This window comes from Halyomorpha halys, unplaced genomic scaffold (assembly GCF_000696795.3).
Source record: "Halyomorpha halys isolate HHAL.00 unplaced genomic scaffold, Hhal_1.1 Scaffold657.1, whole genome shotgun sequence".
Taxonomy (NCBI): Eukaryota; Metazoa; Arthropoda; class Insecta; order Hemiptera; family Pentatomidae; genus Halyomorpha; species Halyomorpha halys.
The window spans coordinates 112,970-140,359 of NW_027105368.1; the positions used below are offsets into that span (position 1 = coordinate 112,970).

The 27,390-nt window shown below is 30.6% G+C and overlaps 1 protein-coding gene across 2 annotated transcripts in view; it reads right to left on the reverse strand.

Moving 5' to 3' along the window:
* LOC106685093 (ABC transporter G family member 23) overlaps positions 1 to 27,390 on the reverse strand; it is a 207,867-nt gene that overhangs the window by 80,506 nt on the left and 99,971 nt on the right. Inside the window, exon 3 of one of the 2 annotated variants that reach the window (XM_014427586.3) lies at positions 12,530 to 12,576. The exons of the other annotated variant lie outside the window; for it this stretch is intronic. The gene's annotated coding sequence lies outside the window, so the exon portion shown is untranslated. The remainder of the gene's footprint in view (positions 1 to 12,529; positions 12,577 to 27,390) is intronic. 2 annotated transcript variants of the gene reach the window in all.

Sequence of the window (27,390 nt, forward strand, 5' to 3'; positions counted from 1 at the left end):
CGGAGACAGAGTTGGAGGGAGGTGAGAAAGGATTCGAAAAGGTGCGAAGAGGAAGGAGGCGAGCGGATGATGAAGGAAGAAGACAAGAAGAAATCTGAGGTGCGTACCAGTGGAGAGGCGCCCGTTCCGTGTCTGGGACTAGAAGGATGGTAGTATATGGGTGGGTGTTATCGGCAACGGGGGAGACGGTGCGCGATATAGAACTAAAGTGTGAAAAGGTAACCTATGTAAAGGAGCGTCGATACCCGCAAGCATTGCTCGAGCATATACGGGAGGAAATTGAGGATCTGAAGAGGCAAGGTATCATTGTCAATAGTACTTCACCCTACAATAGTCCCTTATGGGCCGTAAAAAAGAAAGCTGTGGCGGGGGAGAAAACGGAGAATTATCGTGTTGTCATTAATCATAGAAAATTAGCGCTGATGAAGCTCTACAAAGTGGGGCGAAACGTCGGATAATAAATATTTGTTAACTATTTTTTATTTTCTTTGATATCACCCCCGACCATCTTCTGCATTATTTTATTTTAAATATGATCACCGCGTAATATATTATTCTACATATAAGGTGGAATAAAAATGGTTCGTAAGAAATTAAGTTTAACTGATGAAGGACGAATTTGCAAAAAAACGAATGAAAAAGGTTATCTGCATGAAATCATTCAGGAATAAAGACTTGAAATTTATTTTTTTTTCCTATCTACACTATATTGAAGAAAATAATACAATCTGAACCAGAGAATACATGTAAATTACAGTTATAAGATTAGAGCAACGAATCGTACAATTAAATGAACAGTTGTATAATCTGTATAATGGGAATTGGCCCGCCATCAGGCGGACATTGAGAACAGAGTTGGGCAATTATAAACTAATAGCTAAAATTACCTTGGATACGATTTTCATTTATCAATGGTCCCAGTCCTAACAACATACGCTGATGACACATGTATACTGTCTGTAAACAACGACCCAACTAATGCATCACAAACACTACAGGCACACATAACATCTATTGAAGAATGGTGTCAAAACTGGAAAATCAAAATAAATCCTGACAAATCCCATCAGATCACCTATACTCTCCGTCGTAAACCTCTACCCTCCTGTCCTACAGTATCCTTATTAAGTACTCCACTAACGCCTGTTGAACAGATTCGGTACTTAGGACTGCATCTTGACAAGATACTTACTTGGAATCCACACACAAGACTAAAACGACAAGAAACTGCTCGTAGATTCCGATTGCTACAACACTTACTTGACAAACGCTCTAAACTTCTCATTCACTACAAAAAATTATTAAATACTACGATAATCAGACCAATTTGGACATATGGAATTGAGCTCTGAGGCTTCACCAAACCACTAAATTTCTGCCGCATCCAATCCTTACAATCCAAAATCCTTAGTAAAATCCTTGATGCTCCTTATTACGTTACAAATAAACTCATTCACAAAGACTTTAACATCCCATTCGTAGCAGATTTGGCCCAAAACAGATATGCGTCTTTTCATTCCAAACTCCTTAACCATTTTAACCCATTAATTCTTAATCTTTCATCCTTAGCAATCCCTGATAATCCTCCGAGGCGTCTGAAAAGAAGATGGCCACGGGACCTTCTAATTTAAATTAATGTTTGAAGTACCACCAGTGGGTGGTTCCTTCCCAAGATTTTCAAGTGTATATGAAACATACAACATATTTACCTATTGTATTATTTTGTACAGTTGTAAATTACAATAAACAAATAAAAATATCAATGGTTCATTCATGAATAAGGGTCGTATCCATGGCAATTTTAGCTATTAGTTTTAGCTGCATCTAATTTGTGCCTATCTCAATGTATCAGGATTGAGTACATCCCTAGTAATATAAATTATATAATTTTATTATAGTCGTATACTACAATGTAATATAAATATCAAATCGTTTCTTTAATAAATACAATGGTAAATATTTTATTCATCCAAACGACAATAGAGCCACGTGATAGTGATAAAAAAAAATTCACTAGTTATCCAATTTCAGGGATCAATTGACTTTTATTCGACTCTAGCGTAAAGAACAATCTAATCTGGGGGGTTTCATTATTCTTATATAAGCTCTTAGTACTTTCCTTCATAAATCATGGACTATTTCGATTATGTAATCATTGTCAATAAAATAATACTACATTTTTCGTTTCTTAATGTTGTATACAATCATCATAATTTTAAAATTACTTCCTTCGGTCTAAGAGGTTCAGACATGCTTGATAGGAAGAAGTTGAGTCACAATAAAGTCAGCAATAAAATGTTCAATTTATATCGTTATATAGTTAATAAAATATTATTATTTATGTAACCTTAAATAAAATTCAGTTGTAAAATTGTCATAAATTAGAAGTAGGTAAGGATCTAATTGTTAGATAGAGAAAATAGCAAATAATAAAATTATAACAGCAATAATAAAATTATAATATAATATCAATCAGGAGGTATAGTTTATCAAGTTATACTCATAATTGACAACTCTTAATCGTAATTTACCAAACATTACTAATCCTAAATAAGTATTAATAATAATATTCTTTATTTATTCTGGGATTTATCCCTTTAGAATAATATACAGGTGTCAAAAGTTGGCTCTAGAGCTTTAGTACAGAATGAAATAAAACGTCGTAAAATATAATAAAATAATGAATGTGAAAAGATAAAGATGAACAACAACAATTAGCAGAATATATAAAATAAAATCATATGTCATATCATAAAACATAAGGTACAACTAACTTCTGATAACAAATAAAAAAAAAATCAAATACAATTAAACTAAAAATAATAAATAAAAAGGTACAATTTCTGCTAATATACATATTTACAAGTACAAATGAAAATGTGAAACATTAAATACAGAAAATATATAAATCTTGTTTGAAACTTTCAATTGTTATTCTTCCGGAATTGGGAGGACAGAAGGTGGTCGAAGATACGGGATTTGAAGATTGGAAGGGTTTAGAACTACGAATGAAGAAGGGAATAGAATTCCATAGGGAAGAGGAAGGGATGAGGAATGATAATAAATCAACAAATAACAAATATTAATAATAAAATGATAAGTAAGGATAGTAAATCAACTAATTTGTAAACTAGATATTTAATCACCCATATTTAGGAGGAAAAATAAAGTTCTTACTAATTGTATATTTTTCTAGTGACTAGAATATAAAATGTAGAATACATAATATTTTTTATTGTGGTTGAGGAGTATTCAAGGTTGTAATAGTTCTGACCACAAGAGAATTATGTTATGAAGATTCTAAAAAAGTTATGACAAGGAAAATGAATCGTTTAATGTTAATTATAATTTTTTAAAAAAAGACATTCCAAACTCCATGTAAAAACACGTGCGTGTAATTAAATAGGTATATAACATATTATTTAGTCTAGTTTCCATAGGAGTGTTTGAACAGTTTCGACCTCAACATAAAAATGGCAGCATTAGTACATAAGTTGAGGAATGTATTTTGCGCACACTTTTTAAAATACCACCAACAATTTCTACCTCTTTGGACATGCTGTCGTTCGATAATTGTTTGGATGCGAATTGTTTAGGTACAATCAAATATAGTTTCAGTCAAAACAGTTGACTTCGAATGAACATTTGGTTACAATATTTTATTATTTCCTATTTTATATATCTAATCAATCAGATCCTTTCCTACTTCATACAAAAACATAAAATTTATGACAATTTTACAACAGAATTTTATTTAAGGTTGCATAAATAATAATATTTTATAAACTATATAACGATATAAATTGAACATTTTGTCATGACTTTATTGTGATCTGCTCCCCGCAGCGACAACAATTGAATTTTAGATACGTGTACTCCTGTCTACTTACAAATGGAGACTGCAGACATGGAATCGCTTAATTCAATGAAACGTTTTTTGGTGATTCTAGGTTGACAAATATTAGACAGATGTCCAAGGGTCCTTTCTAATGCACCCTAGAAGTCGAAAAAAGTATATTTTACATAATTTTAGAATTTTTTTTATATTATTCTATGCCACCTTATCTCTGTATGTACATGGTGGTTATTCGTGTAAGATAAGAAGAAAATATTTTTGATTGTATTGTTACGGTTGCCATGGTGAAATAAAAACACTGGCTAGATCTGTGTAGACAAGAGGTGTTAGGGTTGTCATGGGAAAAACAAAACACGAGCGATATGTTTTGTTTTTGTGAAGGCAACAGTTTGATTTTGGAACACGTATGTTCAGACGAGTGGGTTTTGGTTTTGTGGAGGTGACAGTTTGATTTTGGAACACGTTACGATTGTTCAATGTGAAGGAGTAATAGTTTAAAGGCCCTCTGTCTTTATTGTCTGAACCGGAATAGCACCATATGAGAAATGTCATCGTATGTGTTGTTTTTTTTCAAAATTATGTTGTTCTACTTCAATGGACGGTTATTAACACTAGAAGTGGGGTGACTTTTCTTCAGCATGTCCTGGATAAGAGAATAATAATGTAAATGTTAAGCATTTAAGTTAAGGTTAAGTCAACCTATAAGTTTTAATTGTTTTATTAATTGATAAGAATTCTTTTTCCATTCTGTGTACATATATTTCTTCTTATTATTAAACTTTTGTACATATAGTTCTGCTGTTCTTTCTCTGCTTTCAACTTGTTAATTTACTTATGTTGTTTTTGTTGTTCACGGAATATTACAATAATTCATCAGGTGGGTAGGTAACACTCCTAGGTTTTCTGTTATCTACATGTCGCCAGTGGTCATAACAATTGTTTATATAGGGGTATATTTTAGTTATATTGTGGGCATAATGCTTCGGGGTTTTCGATTTTTCCAAGAAAAATAACGTGGCGCCTAAGGAGTAATTTATTCTTTATTGTTTTATCTTTTTTTTCCTTTTTCGATTATATTTATTTTATTTCTTTATTTTCCTTTAACTCACCCCCTTCTCCGCTGAGCGTGGGCACCTATAAACGATAAACGTATAACTAAGGATTTTTTATTTATTTGTTGATATTTACAACTGTATAAAAAAATACAACCGGTAAATTTGATCATAATGACATAATGATATGATACAAGATGTAGAGAAACTACCCAGTAGTAGAACTCTAAAAACAGTTTACAATATAAGGTCACGAGGCCATCTTCTTTTCAGGCGCCTCGGAGGATTGCCAGGAATGGAAGAGGAAGCAAGGTTAGAAACGAGTGGGTTTGGGTGGTTAGGGAGTTTATTATGGAAGGAATAATATCGGGTTCGGGCTATAACTAAGGATAAGTCAAAATTTGCGGTTATAGTATCAAAAGAGTTTAAAAGTATAAAAAATTACAAAACCATAATTCGCTTGAATTAATGAAGACTGAAAAATTCTTTTTAGGAAAAATCAATTCAGAATCGGATTTAACGTATTTTGAAACCCGTAAATAATTCTCATATCAATAAAAAGTTGGAAAAACCGATGTTTTCCAATTTTAGCAACTTTTTCATTGTTTCTGGATTTAACCAACTTACGTCTCCTCTTTCCGCTTTAAATAAATGTTTCAATAGGACCGTCGCCATATCGGGTTTTGGCCCTAACCTTAGAATACCTCTGGATAAAAGAACGATTGAGCAAATGTATATACTTTTTATATTTATATTTTAACCTGCTAAAAACGTTTCCAGAAAGAGAATACGGAAAAAAAGGGGGTTTCGCCCCAGCTGAACGGTCACTTCACGATCCACTAATCTACCACCTTAGCCCTAGGCTGCCGTTACTTCTATACTACTTTAATTGGATTCTGCAATTAACCTTATAATACCACTAGGTGATCCTAGGGGGATGGCGCACTGGTATACATATTGAATTTCATGTATTATGTGTATAATTTTTTTTATTTTAAGGAAGGGTATGAAAAAAAAGGGTTTAGTGAGACTTATTCTGAGATAGATGCATCAGTAGTTATAGCACTTGTCGTTTAAATTATGAAATAAAAGGTTTTCAAAAAAGTAAAGGGTTTGTGATCATGTGGGGGGGGGGGGTTGGTGATCAAGGCAGTCTTTGAGAGTACGACAGTATTTTCAATACACTAAATGTTCAACATAATATTTCCTTATTTAAACTTTAATTTATAATTTATTTATGCCCTATCCAATATTTAAGGATCAAAGCTCCTTTTAAAGATAAATTTATCCTATTAATATTTATAGTATAATATATTTATTTAATCATAAATTTATCTATTGATATAACTAAAAACTCTGGACAAGAGCTATGGTGTATCTGCCATAACTAGTCATCAATTTTCAATAAATATAACTTGAAAATAGAAACAGGAAAGTAACTCAACAGTACCCCGAATATCGATTATAGACACCTACAGACAGGTTTGATTATGTAACAAGGTTTTGAACTAGGATGATACATAAAAAAATAAACATATATGTACGTGTATCTGCCATGGTCATAATGTTTTTATTCTAATTCTAGATTTGATTTATTTTTTACAATAATTAAATAGCCAAAATAAAAAAAATGAATAAGAGAAACATCGAGAAGGCTAAAAACAAAAATATCACATACCTGTGTTAAATCATAAAAAAATATATACCCTACTGCAATGATAATACAGTACATAAGGATTAAACATTTAACCTAGTATAACCATTTTTAAAACAAAATATTAAAACCTCATTAGGTGATAAATATATTAATATTGCATGATTCTTTAGTTTGATTTTCCCATGATTCTTAGGTTGGATTCTCAAGTTACGTGGTAGAAACCTCCGGAACATAAACTAATTGACGAAATATATATTTTTTATTGATAAATGCTTATAAAATAGCCATAAATAAACGTCTAGTCACCCTCACCTTCATCTGTTTTCAATAAATAAACAGATCCTTTGTTTCACCTTTCAGAAAGTCGAGACACGTCCGTATGCCTTGTTTACAATGCTCAGGATTCTTCCTCATCGAAAAGAACGAGTTAATAAGAGCAATGAATATGCCTAGCAGAGCTCCGGGTGTCTGGCATATGTGGGGGTCCGGGTGGTGAGATGTAGCAGGCATAGGAGTAGCTACAGTTATACTGTTCTTATATGGGCAGGATATTTTTAACTGACAGGGACAATGAATTTAATTTCATTAAATTAATAAGATGGTTAGATAAAATGAACTATAATTATATATTCTCTTATATAAAATCTCTGATCACATAGTCTGTGATTCCAGTATGTATAAGCGGATGTATACTTTAATATAGTAATGTACCTTTGTAATTGCAACATTGTAAAATTTAAATTGTAATTGTAAATTTCAAACTCTGTAATTGTTATTATGTCACATGTAATCTACTAAATTTGTAATTGCAGTGTAAATGACCCTAGTGGTCAAAACACTTAAAATTAAATAAATAAAAAAAATAAGCAGTTTAGGTTAAGTATACAAATATTTTTTTTAACTTTATTGTAATCCTCCATTGCATCTTTACACTACGGATCCACCGAGCCCAACGATCCATTGGTCCATAGCCTTACTGTCCTATGCAAAAATGACGCTAAGGGTGGGAATTAGGCCACGCCTATTTAAGGCAACATTACGTTGGTGTAAATATGGATTCAGCACATTAATTTAAGTAAAACTGTTCATTTAATAGTAAATTTAAAGAAAGTCGAAGCAGTAGTAAAGGTGATTTCCAATAATTTGGTATATCAATAATGAAAATCCATAAAGGCTTCTGAGAGAAATTCATGCTTCTTGTTCTTTTCTGTTCAGACTCATTTTTATGCGAATATAAAGGATCCTAAAATATATTTATTTCTGGCAACTCTCAGCTGTTCAGTAAGGCGTATCTGCCACGCCTACGAAAGGAACACACCCCTCCTCCAGGCGTCAAGCCCCACCATTATATTCCTTCTTCCAAGCAAAGAGACCAAGTAGTGACCAATTTAATTAATTTTTTCAATCAATAAAACTGCTTTATATAAATTTCTGTAACTGTTAGTGTTCACAATCGCAGGTGTGATTTTCGAAGTTTAATAAAACTCTTTATTAAGCGAGAAAACTGACCTGTGCCATCTTTATGTAGGATTAAAAAAATTATTATTATTGTTCATAGTAACTTTTATACTTAAATAAATAGGCTTTTAAAATGAGGTGTAGATAGTTGACCGTAGATGAATAAATGGAGAAGACGGTGGGGGAGTGCGGTCAGCAAAAAAAAATATATATAAACAAAAAAATATTTATCCGAGCCGACGTTTCGACCTGGGTTGAGTTTCAGTTCTTCATCAGAGCATTAGAATTAAACGAGATAACAAACATCATTCAGAGAAATATAGAATTAAAAAGAAATAATACACTAACAAATTTGGGAATATACATAAGAATGAATTGACAATAAAAAATAATTGATTAATAACCATGGAATTAAATAGTAGTAGATTGATAACAATGAAAGATGAAATATAATGTTACATAGGTAGGAATATGTACGTTTATGTACGTAGGTATGAAAGATATATACATTTCATTTTTTTTCGTATTGTTCTACATGCTGATTCAAATTGTTTTTCAGTTGTTTAGACACTACCTACATATCTAATACTATCTTCTTACCTATATAATATTATATTTCATCTTTCATTGTCAGCATGTAGAACGCTGATTCAAATTGTTTTTCAGTTGTTTAGACACTACCTACATATCTAATACTATCTTCTTACCTATATAATATTATATTTCATCTTTCATTGTTATCAATCTGCTACTGTCTAATTCCATAATTATTAATCAACTATTTTATATTTTGAACTAATTATAATGTATGAGGTGTAGATAGTTGACCGTAGATTACTGATTGGAGAAGCTGGTCGGGGTTGAGGGTGGGTGCGGTCAGCAAAGAAAAACACGTTTGGATATCTTCATCAGGGAGTCAAATTCTCAAAATTCTAAATTTGTTAGTTTATTTTTTCTTTTTAAGTTTATGTTTCTCTGAATTATGGTTATCTGTTTGTGTTTTACAACCCCGATGAAGACCTTAAAGTCAAGTCGAAACGTCGGAACGAATAAATAATCTTTTGGTTATTTGTGTTTGTTGTTCCTGACCGCAATCTCCGACCATCTCTACTTAGTAAATGTTTGAATATTTTAGAATGATTGTTTATTCTCAAATATTAATTTAATAATTTATTTTAACTAACATAAACCCAAGTTATAAATAATTTTAAATACCCAGTACCTCTCAAAGACGGCTTTGGGAATCCCATCTGCGGTTCTTTAATATCCTTTTCCCCAAGTTTACAACTCTATTAATCAAAAGATTTTCTTATTTCTTTCCTTATAGCTGACAAGAATGAGGATAATAACAAATGAACCATTGCCAAGATTTGTTTCTACGATTTAAGCCACCAGGAAATTGGACTAGTGTTGCTTTGGTTTGGATCTATCTCTTTTTATCTTATTTTATCTGAAAATTGTAGACCTAAGAGCTTCTTAGGTCACATTATTCAGGTTTATTTTCCTATATACAATTCCTCGAAGTATTCATTGAAAATTATTTAACTGTTTTTTATTCACAGCAGTTTTTTTTACTTCGTCATTTTTTTCTTGGGGCTTGTATATATATATATCATCATAAGAAGGTTGTAAAAAATGTTTTTGTTTTCAAATGAACAATTTTTGTTTATAATTATAACTTTGTAAAGATCCTTACAATTACCTGAAATAGTTGACTGTTATATTCATTAAAACTTTGTTTAAGGGACTTTTATTCTATTCTATTGTTTTAGCTAAGCAGAATAGTGTTTTTATTTTGATGTATTCTACTTAGTACTTCTGTTGTAGGCTCTGTAACGTTTGATTTATAATACCCTATTGTTTTAGCAATCGTCTAACTGTCTACTTTCTTCAGAATTACAAACATATATTACTCTAAAATTTATATAAACTAAGATTTCATTTATGTTAGGGCAAAATTTATTATTTCAGTAACAAAATTAAAATCATTAGGAATCTACTAATTTTTGTTAATTTCAAATAATAGTAAATTAGATATAATTTCTTATAAATTAATTTTTAAACTAATTTTTTTTATAACTTTATAAATGTATAAGTGGGAGTGGCAGTAGTAGCGTCATAGCTCGCCTGCCAACCCGAAGGTTGCGAGTTCAAGTCCCCGGGCCTATCCGGGATTTTTTCAAGCTTATAATTATAAAATACTCACTCACAGCCACTTGTGATGGAACGACCCTGGAGAATTGTTTCCATTTGTTGACAAATTGCACCGCTATCATGAGAACCGAATCCGATACATGCCAAAGCTAAGTGATATTAGCCGAAATCATTTGTATGAATTTCTGTCTGCACCCTCAGGATTGGACCTTAAACTGTTTTTTATATATATGTAACCCAAAACCTTTTGCTTAGAGCTGGACACCTATTGTCCCAATAGGAGGTATAGTTTTTGTTTTGTTTTTTGATATTATTAAATATGAAGTGACGTTTTTGTTTTACTATTTTATTCTAACGAATGTGGATAGCCCAGCTTGGGTATACTGTTTGTTATTAGTTTATATAAACGATCTTTAACTCATCATTTTTGTAAAATTACTACAATTGATTATCTATTTCACAGACTAATTCTATTTGTACGGAGGTTGCCCCATTAACAAATAAATAAATTATTATTATACATTCTGTTTCAGTTTAGATTACAATGATGGTCATTTCTATTAATCTCAACGTAATCATTCCTTTCGTGGGTGTGGCTTTATTGGCTTCACTTTCGCTTTGAAAAAGAGTAGGGTGTTTACATCGGGACCTGTCCGTGCTGTACTTCAGGTACCCCGATTGTATTAAATTAAAATTATTGTAGTGAGGGACAAAGGTGTGGTTGAAAATGTGAGAGACTTTCTGCTTATTAATGAACATGTATATTTTCCCTTTATTTCAAATAGTTAATTCCCTGGAAAGGCAGTTTGTGTTAGTGTATTAATTGAATGTTAATTATTATAATGTTAAATATTTCAGAGGGTCTCATAAGTAAAGGGATATGGCTTATCTGGTGACGTCCTCTAGCCGCTTTCCTCGTCCAAGTGTGCAGTGGGCGAAATGGTGAAAAACATGTGTACTCGCCTGGTGTCTCAAAAGACGTCCTTTTCTCTCAGAGGCTGGCCAGCGTGTCCTGGAACTCTGGCGTGATGGTAGGGGGAGGCCTGGTCCTAGCTTTCATGGTGCTTGGGCTGGGGCGGCATTGAAGTCGCTGCGTCTTAGAAGTCTTTCGGTGTCCGCGGCAAGGGGGAGGATCAGAAAATGGGACCTCCGACCCCGACTTTATATAAAATGAAAAAAAGAGCCGAAAAATTCGGATTACTTAAATCTGACATAGGGTTATACCACCCCTCAGCTTCTACTGCGTTTAGTGCGCTCTATTGGATTTTTTATTTAACCATTTTCGTTTGCAAATTAAGGTGCAGTTACTTATTTGTTGAATTAATTTAGAAGTTTGGCATATTTTAGATTAAAATATTTGATTTGATACTTATTGCATCATTTGGTTTTTAGTTATCGGTATGACTTCTAAAACAAAAAATAACCGCAGTCAAGTTGTTTACAATGAAGAATAGATTCTTTAACATACCTCCTTGGCTTGCAGTTTCAACAAACTATCTTTGTAGTTTTTTTTGACAAATCACCCTGCGGTTTTCTTCAAAGCTTCGAATTTTCCTTTACATCTTTAAATGTCACTTGAGCCACACGAGTAACACACTGCCTTTCACGAAGTATAATTATTCCTCCTCCATAAATCTTTAAACTGAGAAACGAATTGTACAATACCTCCCATTTCCAGAGATTTGTAATTCTTAGCACTCTTCATTTAAACATCATCCTTCACGGTTAATATTGCATGCTAAGAGAAATTAAGGATAATGAAAATAGTAAGGAAAGAAATTCTTTGCCAAGTTAAAATAAAAATAGATAAGAAAAAAGTAAGACGACCTTTAACGATGTCTGGGAAAAAGAAAGACATCAAATAACGATGCTGCTCACCTTTAGAGAGTAAAAATGGTCGTTCATACAAGCTATATATGAACAGTCGCTAAGCAACCAAGAATTCTCAAATCCGACAAACCTATACTTATATTTAATTTGGTACTAATATTTACAAAGTAAATGTTAAATTTGATCACTTTTTCAGTTAGATTTAATCCAAATTATACTTCAAAAGGCTAATTAATAAATATAATCATATTGTCTTTCAGCAGAAGTAATAGGAAAACTTAAAAAAGATCATCTTGTTCACACCTCAATTCAAAGAGTGGTAAATCTGAATTTCTTGTCAAATTTTCACATAATATGTTTTTGGACTACCAGTTGACTTGAACTATATTACTCCTGCAGGAAAGCTATGTTTTATTTTATGATATTAACATTCATTTCATTTAAATAAATAAAAGGTTTTTTTTATCCATCTTAATGAAGAATTAAAATGTGAATATATATTCGAAGGTATTAAATATTTACCTAGTTGGATAAAATCTCTCTTCCACAGACTGCTACGTTGTCTTCTCCTAGACAAGAGAAATAAAAAAATTAGCAATTATATAAGAAACTATTTTCTTTTTACAGTTAATGTCATTGTCTAGATCTGAAATTAATAAACCAAAAATAATTAAAAGTTATTTGAAATTAGAATAAAATGCCTACATTATATAATCCAGATTCCAATATCGATAAAGATATTTTAGATTCTATCAATCACGAATCTGTTCTTACGTCAGATACGTAAATAACAAAGACCTTTTTTCTGTTGTTAAGACCGTCCAGTGCATTACGCGCATAAGAGTTACAAGAGTTAGTGCGTCCGATTCGGGAGGGCGAGTGTATGTTGAAAAACCTTGTAAAATATTTTTTCCATATTTTTGCTCGTACATAAAAAACGACTGAGTTCAATGAAAAATTAAAATAAATTAAATTTCCAACAAAAATAGTGGTATATAAATATATTTTTCTGGACCATGTAGTTATATTTTTTTTTTAATACTTTTTATTTATTGATAGATATTACAATCAGCCACACAGTTGTGAGCATTAGGTAATAGTGATGAATGATCTCATACATACTAGAATAAAATAAAATAAATAAATGAATACAAAAAAAAATTCTCTTAAAATATATACAAACAAAAGAATAAACAAAATGAACATAACCAAACTATCTGTATGAAAAAAAAATAACATAATGATAAAATAATATAGTCTCTAGTCACATTTACACTCTAATATACAATATTTACACAATCAACCTGAGAATCCCTGAGCCCACTCTATCCCCCACGTGTAAGGGGTAGAGCAGAGCTCAAAAGATCCCAGCGCATCCCTCTCGCCGCATCACTGGTAGTTATAATATTAGTAGAGCCAAATAAGACACCTAATTCTAGCATTGGAAAACTAAAACAATGGCTTTTTATATATTATTTAGTAACATGAATACATTACGTACGTCCAATGTGTTTGGAATAATTAGAGGAGGCAGAAGGAATTGGTGAATGTGTAAAAATTGGGTATAGTGAAATTTGTTCTAAATTAAAATTAAATTTCCTACAAAAGTAATTATATAATGTTTTCCTAAGTAGTGTAGTATCTGAGATATAGAGAGGGAGATTATGACTAATAAAACGCTTTTCTTGATATTTTCTCTAAAATGAAAGATAATTATTTGTTAGAAAAAAGAATTTGCTCCATATCTCACAAACTACAGTGAAAAAAAAGGTGTTTGAAACTAGTTTTTGTGGATTTTTTAGGGGGGCTGCAGTGCATTCATTCTTGGGGCCCGAGACTGATACAATTTAAAGATTTGGGGCAAATGTATTAGTACTGATAAGTATAAAGGATTGAAGTCCATTTTCTTGATTTTTCAAGAGACAAAAAATAAAGTTTAAAAACTCGTATATAAAAATTTATCCGTTCAATACAGTTGTAGCTTGGATATTATAATAATATACAATTTAAATCCAGATTATCAATCAATTAAGAATTTTTTTCTGAGTCTGAAATATACTGATAAGTATAAAGGATTTAAATCTAAAAAATGTCGATGTTAAGTTAAGTAGATAGTCAGACTCAAAAAATAATATCTGTATCGATTGGTATAAAGGATTTAAGTTGAGTATTATAATAATATTCTTGTTCAAACTGTATTGAACGGATAAGTTTTTATACTGGATTTTTGAACTTTATTCTTTGCCACCTTAAAAATTCAAGGATATAGATTTAAATCCTTTATACTTATTATTACAGATATAAGAAAAATATTTTCCCGCCAATCGTCATTACAGTAGGTAAGGTTGATGTGTTGCGACAATAAGCTTAAAGGGCGTATACACATAACAGTCAAAAGTAGGAATTAATTAATAGTTAATGTACTTCTAACGGTCATGCCAGACCCAGTGCGACATTATTGTAACTATCAAATAGTTACACTATGGTAGTGGCTAACACCTTTTCCACAATAATGGAAACTACCATATTTCACTATCAAGGCGTCTGATATAATGGAGAATGTTTTTTATAAAAAAAAAAAAAAGTAAAAACAATAAACATTATTGTATGTATGTATATATAGTTGACCGTAAAAATTGATATATAACATGGTCAGGGTTGCGGTCAAAAGAGAAATAAAAATAGTTGTAAACTATTTTTATTTCTCTTTTGACCGCAACCCTGACCATCTTCTTATATAAAAATAAACATTATTTTTTAGAATATTAAATATTTAACACAAAAAAAAACCTGAGAATAATAACAATTCAAAAACCAATATTATGGACATTTTAATAAGTTTATACAACAGATGGCAGCACATGATATCCCTGAAAGTACGAGAGTCCAAAAGGAGACAAAAAGCAGTTATCTCACCCCAAGTTTTGATTACGTTAATGAAAGCTATGTTTAATTAATAGTCAAAATTGATGAGTCTGCCAAGTATAGGTAGAGGGAATAAAAAATGGCGCCTATTTTAAAGCGATAAAAAAAACTAATTTTTCACTCGGAGCTCTATACCTTAAAAAGTAGGAACAACACAAGAAAACCTAAGAGAACGTCATTTAAAGAAGAGTAAATTTGCTAAAATATGAGCCCTAATAGAGTTATTTACCTTAAATAGTTTTCGAGATATAGCTTTTTAAAAAGAAACATTTCATAAAAATGTTGTATGGGACGTACTGAAAGATCAGTAGTTAGTGAATTTGTTTTGAAAAATTTATATCTCAAAAATCATTTGACGTACATTAGTACTCAAATTAAAGCTAGTTTAATGAGCTATAAAGTAGTTTATGATGTTTATCTTCGTAGAACTAATAGTTTACATGAAATTCGCTAAAATATATTGATTTATAGTTGCTCGGACAAATTTTCATTTACCAAATTTATATTCATATGTGAAAATCATAAAAACTACTACCCCTACGAAGATAAGTTTCATAAACTACTTTATAGTAAGTTAAATTTCCTTTATTTTGAGTGTTGGCAGGCATATGTGCGTCTTATGGATCTAGAGATATATTTTTTAAAAAATTCGACATTTTATAGGAACAACTAGAAATTAACAAAAAATAGAGGTTTCTGAAATGAAGTTTTTCGTAAATCAAACTTATTGTCCGAAGAACTATAAATTAATTTATTTTAGCAAATATCATGAAAACTACTATTCCTAGGAAGGTAAAGGTCATACACTTCTTTATAGACCATTAAAGTAGCTTTAATGTGAGTGCTAATATACATCTGTACATCACATAGTTCCTGAGATATTGATTTCTCAAAATAATTTAATTAACTACTAATCTTTCAGTAGATTTTTAAGAAATTTTGCTCTTCAAAAAAGTATATCTCGAGAACTATTGGACGTAAATAGCTCTTTTAGGGCTAATATTTCAGAAAATTTACTCTTCTTTAAATAATGTTCTCTCAGATTTTCTAGTGTCGTTGATAGTTTTTAAGATATATAGTTCTGAATGAAAAATCAATGTTTTTTTTAAGATTTTGAAACAGCCGCCATTTTTTATTCCCCCTACCTATACTTGGCAGACTCATCAATTTTGACTAGTAATTATACATAGTTTTCATTAAAGTAATCAAAAATTGGGGTGAGATAACTGCCTTTTTTTCTCCCTGGCTCTTGTACTATGACGTAACTCGACGTAGGCCGAAGAGGAGTCAGATTCGAGACCTAGCGAAATCGAATGATTTACTTAACGTCAGGAGGATACACCACTGGATGTTGTATACATTTGGTACAGTTGCTACACTTACATTACTTGCAATGTCCTATAGTACAATTATGACTATATCAAATATAAAGTTAAGCAATTATAACGATTCTCCAAGAGCGAGTAATGAGGCATGTATTTGTCGGGTAAAACCGGTATTTTCAAGGCGCACAGTGGGTTTTTTTCTCGGAAAAATCAGCAGTACTGCATACCCATAACAGAGCAATTGACTTTTCCACTTATATATCACTGCCTTTTCTTAATAAATAAGTATTTGGAATTCATATATGCCTTAAATAAATTATTTATAACAAAAATGTTATTCTTACGATACTTATTTTTTTTATATTAACCGGAACCAGCTATAACTTTGTGAGAATCGTGTATAAAAAAAAAAAGTTTGTCCTAACAGTTTGTATTCAATCCTTTCTAAAAGAATAAAATTTAATACGATGAGATCAGCAGTTTCCTAATCATTGACCGCTCTGAATTCTCATAAATCATAGTGAGGAAAATCGATTATGGTAGGTTTTCTAATGCAAGGTTATTCTAGTGCCAACTCATTTTTTTAACCGTAATATTCGCTTTACATATTAAAAAAATTATTTAAACAATTTCATAGTTATCAGTAAATAGTTGACCGTGGGTCATATATAAGATGGTTGGGAGTTCGGACAATGAAGAACACAATAAGTAAAACTTGTTCATTATTCCCAACGTTTCGTCCAGTATTTCAGGCCTTCATCAAGGATAAGAACAAAAAAAATAAAATATCAACCATAATGAGTAAAAGAAAATACATAATAACTCCAAACATAATAAGATAACAGATAATATAAGTATATTAGTAGTATTGGTGCAAATTTATAGTGTCATATTATAACAATATTAAAACTGAATGGGAATATAGCGATATTAACATTAAAAATGAAAGAACAAAAAGTTTTTGTTGAGTAGTTTATTTATTTATTATTATTGCCGTTACAGACCGTGGAGGTCCAAGGGGCCTCGCGCGATGTATTTCCTTAATTTTTTCTTGACGAGGGTTTTTTCATACAGAGGGTGGGTTCGTCACTCCCACCCCTATTTTTTGTTAGTGTCACCCATTGGCTAACGGACCTCACAAATGCTCAGGGGGAAGGAAGCTGTGAGTGAGTTTTGTATAATTTTATGCTTGAAAAACAATCTCGGGTGGAGCCGGGCTTGAACTCACAACCTCTGAGTTGGTAGACAGGCGCGGAACCACGCTGCTACCGTCGTCCCAAGTTTAGTTCACAGTTGTCTTTATAATTTAATTCATATATTGTCTTCAATCATTTCCACCAATGTACCTCTCTCACATATTTTGTAATTCACGTTTTTTCCGCTTGCGCTACTTTACTTGAGGACCTGATTGTAGATGGTATGTTTCTTATATTAACTATCTTTTATTCTTTTTTCTAACCATTTTTCTCCTTGTTTCCTTACACATTATATTGTTATGTGCACCACATCTAATTATTGTTATCTACACTACTGACTATTCTTGACTTTTAGAACTTTATATCCAATTCTTCAATTTTCTCATTGTTCTTACATATTTAATATTTAATTAATCACATATTTTGTTTTTCTCAATAAAGTTTGTCATTTAGAAATTCTTTTACATTAATTTCTTAAAATTTATTTATTGACATTTACAACTGTACATAAAATACAATAAGTAAATTTGAAGTAAGATCATAATAGTATGATACAGGCATGTAAAGAAACTACCCATTTATAGCACTCTAAAAACAGTTTTACAATATAAGGTCTCGAGGCCATCATCTTTTCAAACAACTCGGAGAATTGACAGGAATGAAAGAGGAACCAAGATTAGCAACTAATGGGTTTGAGTTGTTTATTTTACATTAATTAAAATTTTTTCAATTTAATTAGTTTATTTCCATACCTTTATCTTTATTTTTATGTATCAAGTTTTTATTCTTTCATTCTTAATTTTAATATTACTATATTCTCATTCAATTTCCATATGACACTATACATTTACGCCAATACTACTAGGTACCTATATTATCTGTTATCTTCTTATGTGTCTAAGTTATTCAAGCAACATATAAAAATCGCCAGAAATTGGAAAACGGCGTTAAACCCGCCACTCTCACCCTCTGTGGTAGCATTACTAATCTCACCTTTCAGACACGAAACATATAGCGAGTATGTTGGCCAATTTGCGACATGTCACAATCTCAAAATAGCAGAGATTATAACACAAAAAATATTAGAAGGTAATCCTTCTAGGAAGCGACGGTCCTGTATCATTATTAATATTATATTATACAATATCCTATAAAATATTAGAAGGCAATTTTCCCGGCCGGACCTGCCCCACTGAATCTCCCAGGAACGACGGTCCAATATCACTATTAATATTATATCATCCTGTATCCTATAAAATATTAGAAGGCAATCTTCCCGGCCGGACCTGCCCCACTGAATATCACTATTAATATTATGTCATCCTGTATCCTATAAAATATTAGAAGGCAATCTTCCCGGCCGGACCCGCCCCACTGAATCTCCTAGGACCGACGGTCCAATATCACTATTAATATTATATTATCCTGTATCCTATAAAATATTAGAAGGCAATCATTATTGGCCGGACCCGCCTCACTAAATTCCCCAGGAAGCGACGGTCCTATAAACTTTGAAATATTTGCTTAAAATAGGAAGAGGAGACTGAAGCTAGTTAAATCGAGCAATATTTAAAAGGCGCCTGAAATTGGAAAACGGCATAATGCTAGTAGTTTTATTATTTTCTCATTATTATGTAATTCCTCTTATAAATTATGCTTGAAAATTTGGCCGAAATGTTGGCACTAATAAATAAGTCTTACTTATTTGTTTTGTTCACTGAACATACCTCTCACCATCTTCTCCTCATACTTAAAAAAAATTCATAATATAAAATGTGCCAAAGAGAATGTGCCCGATTGTTTCCTTTATTTCTCACTGATTGTTACAATCGATTGTATTTATCAAGGTGTTCTAGTCTGCATTGAGTATCCGAGTAATTACATGGAACGCAGAGACTGAAAAATTATTTCTAAAGGCAATTAGTTTTGTTTTTAAATTCTGCATCACGCAATAGCTTAGCATCGTGGCAAATTATTTATAATACGATACTTGCCTTCTATGATATTGTATGTTAAAATAAATATAAAAATATTACTATAATTTTAATTGAATAATACATTTGCTAATAAATATAACGCAATACCTGAATAATACAAACGACATTCAGGAAATCTCGACATAAATCTATGGCATTAATGCGTTCTTAATTATTTTTCCCCACTGAAGATAATCATACTGACTCGTAAGGTCGTTCAGGCGCAGTCTAATGCTTTACTTGTCCCTTCTCTTTTCCTAAAGCAATTATGATTAATTAATGACAATCTCGAGTTATTAAATGCATATCTTGTTTCGTTTGAAGTGTTGAGTTTAACACCTCACTAAACAACAGAAGTATTGGGAATATTTGATATAGAATCATATATAATAAATAATACATACATGGCAATATATTTTAAAATATATACAGAATTATAAAATATATTAGAACTTGTTGTTAATTTTTTTTTCCAATATTGTAGTCATCTAATATTTTTTGTAGGTACTTCAGTACTATTAGACCCGACAATGATTCGCTATTGCTAGAGTTGAGTATAAATATAAATTGAATGAACACAATTGAAAGTTTTATATTAATTGTTGTATTTATTTAAAATTAAACATTTACATGTACATTAATTTTATGATTTGTCAACATAAATTGGCTTTCAATATACAATGATTAGGATAATTTCAACTGCCATATGTACAACTTAATGTCGACAATTCGTTTAGTACAAGAGCCGGGAAGAAAAAAAGGCAGTTATCTCACCCCAATTTCTGAGTACTTTGATAAAAATGATGTATAATTATTAGTAAAAATTGATGAGTCTGCCAAGTATATGTAGGGGGAATAAAAAATGGCGGCTGTTTCAAAACCTTAATTTTTCATCCTGAAATATATATCTTAAAAACTCCCAACGACACTAAAAAATCTGAGAGAACATTGTTTAAAGAAGAGTAAATTTGCTGAAATATTAGCCCTAAAAGAGCTATTTACGTCCAATAATTCTCGAGATATAGATTTTTAAAAATCAAAATTTCTTAAAAATCTACTGAAAGATTAGTACTTAGTTAATTTATTTTGAAAAATCTATATCTCAGGAACTATGTGATGTACAGATGTCTGTTAGCACTCAAATTAAAGCTAGTTTAATGGACTATAAAGAAGTTTATTACCTTTACCTTCGTACAGATAGTAGTTTTCATGATATTTGCTAAAATAAATTGATTTATAGTTGTTCAGACAATAAGTTTGATTTATGAAAAACTTCATTTCAGGAACCATTGGACGTACAGATGTCTGCCAGCGCTCAAATTAAAGCAAGTTAAATTTACTATAAAATGGTTCATAACGCTTATCTTTGTAGGAGTAGCAGTTTTTATGATATTTGATAAAATAAACTCACAAAATCTTAATTTCTAGTTGTTTTTATAAAATGTTGGATTCTTTAAAAAATATATCTCTAGACCCATAAGACGCACATATGTCTGCCAACACTCAAAATAAAGGAAACGTAACTTCCTATAAAGTAGTTTATGTCACTTATCTTCGTGGGGGTAGTATTTTTTATGATATTCACATATGAATATAAATTTGGCAAATGAAAATTTGTCTGAACAACAATAAATCAATTTATTTTAGCAAATTTTATGTAAACTATTACTCCTATAAAGATAAACGTCATAAACTACTTTATAGCTCATTAAACTAGCTTTAATTTGAGTACTATTAGATCTGTACGTCAAATGGTTTTTGAGATATAGATTTTTCAAAATAAATTCACATTTTTATGAAATGTTGCTTTTTAAAAAGCTATATCTTGAAAACTATTTAACGTAAATAACTCTATTAGGGCTCATATTTTAGCAAATTTGCTCTTCTTTAACTGACGTTCTTTTAGGTTTTCTTGTGTTTTTCCTATTTTTTAAGATATAGAGCTCTGAATAAAAAATTAGTGTTTTTTTAAGGTTTTGAAACAGCCGCCAATTTTTTTCCCCCTACCTATACTTGGCAGACTCATCAATTTTGACTATTAATTATACATAGTTTTCATTAAAGTAATCAAAAATTGGGGTGTGATAACTCCCTTTGTTCTCCTCTTGGGCTCTTGTACTAATTCGTCGGTAGTAATATTTTCTTAGATAAATAGATTGAGATCTAATAACCTTGAAAAAAAATATATCCTTCCGATTAACAGAGACATCCGAATAGCCTACATTATTCCCAGCAAAATCCAGCAATTTAGCAAAAAGCACCATCATCACTCCAATGAACGGTTTGGCTATTCTGCCTAGATCATTAATTACAAGTCAAATTAACCTATTTTTTCACAATTTCATTAATGGTAACAACTTTTAATTTTAGATCAACTACCATATATCATATATGTTTATATTATATTACACCTTCCAAGAAGGCTCCTGACTTTATACGTTATATGAAACTTATACAATAGTTGCTTCAATATGTACACTTTATGTGAAAATAATCTCATTACAAAAGGTCAATAAAGCTCATTTTTTCTGTATTATCAAAAAGGTTGCAATTTTCCGGTATTAAATTTGAAAAGGCCCTAGAAATTTAGAAAAAAATATTTCAAGAATCAAACTTACTTTTGAAATACTATAATATGTACACTAACTTTCGTTGGTATTGGCTGGGAATACCAAAATCATTTTTACATAAACAAAATAACCTCAACTAGTAAAAATCACTTTTTCCTAATGCCAAAATAACGTCTAAGATAAAGTCAACGGCTCTCATTTATTGTTTGATGGAGAACCAATTACGGTGAATTTATTTATAGGTATTTGATTGTAAGAAACATTTTGGAGTTGTTTTTTTTACACTTTCCACCACTATGCGACAGTGCATAAAATACAAATAAACAAATATTGATTTTTATATATTAAATTAATATTGTTAAGGTTCCTGCGTTATTTATTTATTATTAGCTACGCTATATGCACTATGCTATACACTCACTAAGGGGTATGAATCTGGCCGTAACATATAATCATTTATTATTTTATTGTAGTGAGTTAACCCTTAGGGCATAGCGAGCATCTATAAAGTTAGTACTCTTAATTTGGGGGAAAACCTAGCCGTTGGACATGACTATGAACAAATCACCTCCTCACTCAGGCGTTATTTGAGAAACAATACTTTCTTTCTAATATATAAAAAATCAATATTTGTTGAATAAATAATTGTTCGTACCTAATGCACTGCCATACCGTTCATCCTACTGTGATGGGGATTTCAGGTAAATGTTCAGGATTTTTCCGGGAAGGTTCTAGACTATTCCAATTTTTTCGGTAAAAAATTAAGCATTTTTGGCGTGTAGCTCAGAAAGTATATATTTTTTCATGGTTATTATATGCCACCAATTCGTCTATTACCTTAGAATAAGAAAAACGTATTACTGATACTATTAAATGCTTTTCAATTAAAAAAAAATCTAAAAAACGTGATTAGGATTTCAATAAAGTAGGTCAACAATTTTTCTGTTTGGAAGAAGCAAATCATGTTCGTATTTAGCGTCATCTGAAACCTTTTAACAACATTTTGCAAATAAAAATTAATAAATCAAAATAAATTTTCACCTAGATTTACTTGGAGGTTTTATTTTTCTCCCTGAGACCATTGTTCATATAATCGATCATAACTCTCCGTATTTTATCCATTTCCTACGTTTCTGTAAATGTTCCTATAAAAGCTGAATGTCCCCTATTTTAACCTACATTAACGACATTTAGATTTAATGCATCTAAATCGCTTACTTCAATAGGTCAGTCTGTCCGAATTGTTTCAATGTCGTACTCATATTGAAGAATAGTGGGATTATTATATAATAAGGACCATCCATATTTTATATATATGCTAACATGATGGATAAATAAATTATCTCAACGGAAAAAAAAAAAAAAAACTAAATCGGACCACTATTTAGGATAATACAGTGTTGTTTTTTTTAAAGCATACAATTTTTTTCAAGAGTATTATAAATTAATAAATTTTTTCCTTTCTTATATTTTGATAATGTTATTTGTGCAGTGATTAAATTCCCTGAAAAACTAAAAAAACAAACACACATTAAATTCTAATAATTATTAGCTCAGGTAAAACTTATTGAACGCATGCCCTTATAAGGGCGAAGTATTGGTTTAAAATAAATAAGTACTTTTCAAACGTTTTATTTTGTACTTAAGGTTCTAATTTATTTATTTAGATCCAGTTGGAGCCCTTTGGTGCAATTTATAGAACCCTGAACCACTCCCAAGTTTCGAGCAGATTGGTTGAGTCGTATTGAAGTTATTTATAATGTTTTACCATACATTTTTATTATTTAATGTATTTACCGCTCTAAACTAAATAGATGTAATAAGAAATTGCTTCAATTACTAACCCAATGTGTAAATAACTAAATATATCGATTTATATCAAGCTTTCAATTGTATTCAATTAATCTTTTTTTTATGTATTTATGTAATGTAATTTAAAACTGTATAAATAATAAATACAATAAGTAAATCTGTGGAATGTTTTATTTACACATGAAAATCTTGGAAAGGAACCACCCGTTGGTGGTACTTCAAGCATTAATTTAAATTAGAAGGTTCCGTGGCTATCTAATCTATCTAAATCAATAAATCTAGCAACTGGGAAGGATCGTAACTAGATTGCAGTGTAATTATAAAATGAATTCCATTGTCAAAAATTAGTAAACACGTTAATAATTCAGCAAAAATCAATAAGATCAGAAATAAATGTACAGTAGGCAGTGCTACTATCTGTTTTTGACAATTTTTTTCTTTCTTTTTTTTTTTCGTACCCTCCTGAAAAGATTTTAATTGGTATTTAGTACGTACGTATAGGAGGTATGCTATATGTATATCTGTGTATGAAGGATACCTTCAATTTTGACAATATAATTGAGTCATATTTGATCAGCTTTTACAATCAATTTAAATATTACGGGTTTCAACAGTCCTAACATCACTACAATAAATTAAAATTTATTTTTTTATTTTATTATCACTTTATTTTTATATATGGTTACAGAATACAGTAAAAAATAAAAATTTATTCCGTGGGTATTGGAATATTTATTAATTATTTAATGTTAACCTCAGATGTCCCTGATCGATTTCAGCGGGAGTGTCCATAGTTTAAAATATAAATTATAATTTGTCCAATGGATAAGGTGGGTTTCCAATTTCTCAAACACCTAGCAAGTAATAACATAGATTTAAGATCGTTTTGTGGTTTATATTGACTGTAAACGCGTAATCATAGATATAACCATCGATTCAGGTTTTATTTATCCTAATGGGGGTCAAATAGATTTATCAGATGCATTAGTGGTAATTGGTCAGACCTCATATAATGGAACCCGAAGAACCTGTCCATTATCACTGCCTTTTACGATAGGCGGCTGTTCCAATTCTCTTCCATATCTCCTCCCACATATACAGCAAAGAAAACTAGTACATCAATCTATATCCAAACGAAAATCGATGTTACCAAAACATCGATTAATAAATTAGATAGTTTTAATGTTTCAAAAATATTTATCTGCTATTCCTACTCCCACTTTTATACAAACTGGTTTTAAAAGGTCGCTGAAATATTCCTGCCGGATATAATATCAATTTAAGATCTATGCAATTTCCTTTTCCGTAATATAGTACGTGATAATTATCACTTCTATATCCGATATTGTTTTTAACTGCAAGAATATAATAGCATGTATCATATGAAATATTTAAGCTAGACTACTAGTGAGAATTAATTTTTAAAATAAATAAACTTTAATTATATTATTTCAAAATTTTTTCGAGACAAGGTAGTTATTTATTAAATAAAACCAAAAATTGTATCCAATTCTGTCTCAACACTTTATTTCTCATTAGTCCAACGTTTCGGCCATTCCAGCCATCTTCAAGGACATCTTCAATACAAAACTCCTCCTCACATTAATTCACAATTTCTATTGCAGGCTATTCTGCCCAGGTCATTTTCTTTATTCTAATTTCAAAACCTATTTATTTAAAATTTAAAAACATTAACATTTATTTTTCTCTATAAAATTATCAACAATATAAAACACACCACCAAATGGTTTGTTATATGGTGGTGTGTTTTATATTGTTGATAATTTTATAGAGAAAAATAAATGTTAATGTTTTTAAATTTTAAATAAATAGGTTTTGAAATTAGAATAAAGAAAATGACCTGGGCAGAATAGCCTGCAATAGAAATTGTGAATTAATGTGAGGAGTTTTGTATTGAAGATGTCCTTGAAGATGGCTGGAATGGCCGAAACGTTGGACTAATGAGAAATAAAGTGTTGAGACAGAATCGGATACAATTTTTGGTTTTATTTAATAAATAAATAAACTTGTTTAGAGACAAATTTTTCATAAAACTCCGATTTCATAAGAGTATATAATATCTATATATATATTTTTGCAGCTTTTTCAGACCTTGTAGATCTTTGGCCGCCCGAACCAGCTTTCTTCTCCACGCCTGCCTATCTTCGGCTACTGCATGCAGCTCTTTCCCATCTTTGTTGATTCTGACTATCCATTTGGTTTTTGGCCTCTCACATGGTTCCTTGCCTACTATACTGGCATTCATTGATCTGTAGAGGCGTCCAGATAGATTGCTTCGAGCCACATATACCATCTCAACCATCTGGATTTCATATTATGAGATTTTATAAATGAAAGTTATTTAAGGTGAACGTAATTTTTTTTTTAATTTAAAGGAAAAATTATTTTACCAACGGTTTTGGCTACGTTCCTGAAGATGGGATATTATATTATATTATTATATTTTGTTTGTTGAAATAGTATTTCCTTTAATTATGAATTGTATAAAAAAATATTTACAACACATAAACATACCTAGAAGGGCATTATTGTTTTGTAAAAATAAATACGGCTATGATTTTAGGAACGTAGATCTTAGGCAGGATTTATACGAGCGTGTACGTATCGGCCACACATATAATTAATAATATAAAAAACAGGCATATCATGATTACATGGTTTGATATGAACTATGAACTCTATGAATTATATGATGACTCATAGCTATAAAATCAATCTAAGTTTATTGCATAAATTAATTAAATTTCGTAGCTATCATTATAAATTATCATTAAGAATAATAACCGGTTGTTTAGGCATAACAAGAGGCACTGTTTCCATTATCTGAATAATTCAATTATTCACATGAATATGTACTTGCGGAATATGCACACAAATACAAAAATCTTTCGGCTTATTGCGCTTTAGGAAGAATGTGGTAAATAATAAGTGATAATAATAATAAGTGAATAAGTCAGTATGATTGAGTATTTAAACTTACAATCCCCAAGTAAAACGAAATTCGTGAATAAATAAAAGCCAGACGGGCCATTCATGTTATTTATTAGGTGGCGACTGAAATAAGCCTTTAAAGTGGTATATCATTCACAACCAAGGTCCAGATTATTATGCAGTTTCATATTTGGTTTATATGCATTTTTTAAAAAGCCTATCAAGTTTTAGTTTATTAAGCATATTTGGCGATAATTGTATGTTTGGATGATTTCGATTAATTAAAAAAAAAATTGAAATAAAAGTTAAAAACAATATAGCAGATCAAATTTCAGACTGCAATCGTAGGTTGACCTAAACAGTAACTAATTGATTTAAAGTATTGGATTTCTGAACATAAAATCGAGAGCGTTAAAAAACTGTATAAATTTATGAACGGTACAATTTTAAGCAAGACTATCACTTTTATAAATAACCATCCCAGTTTTATATCAATTAATTTTTTTTTTAAAATTTATTTATTGATATTTACAACTGTATAAAAAAATACAACCAGTAAATTTGATCATAATGACATAATGATATGATACAGGATGTAGAGAAACTACCCAGTAGTAGAACTCTAAA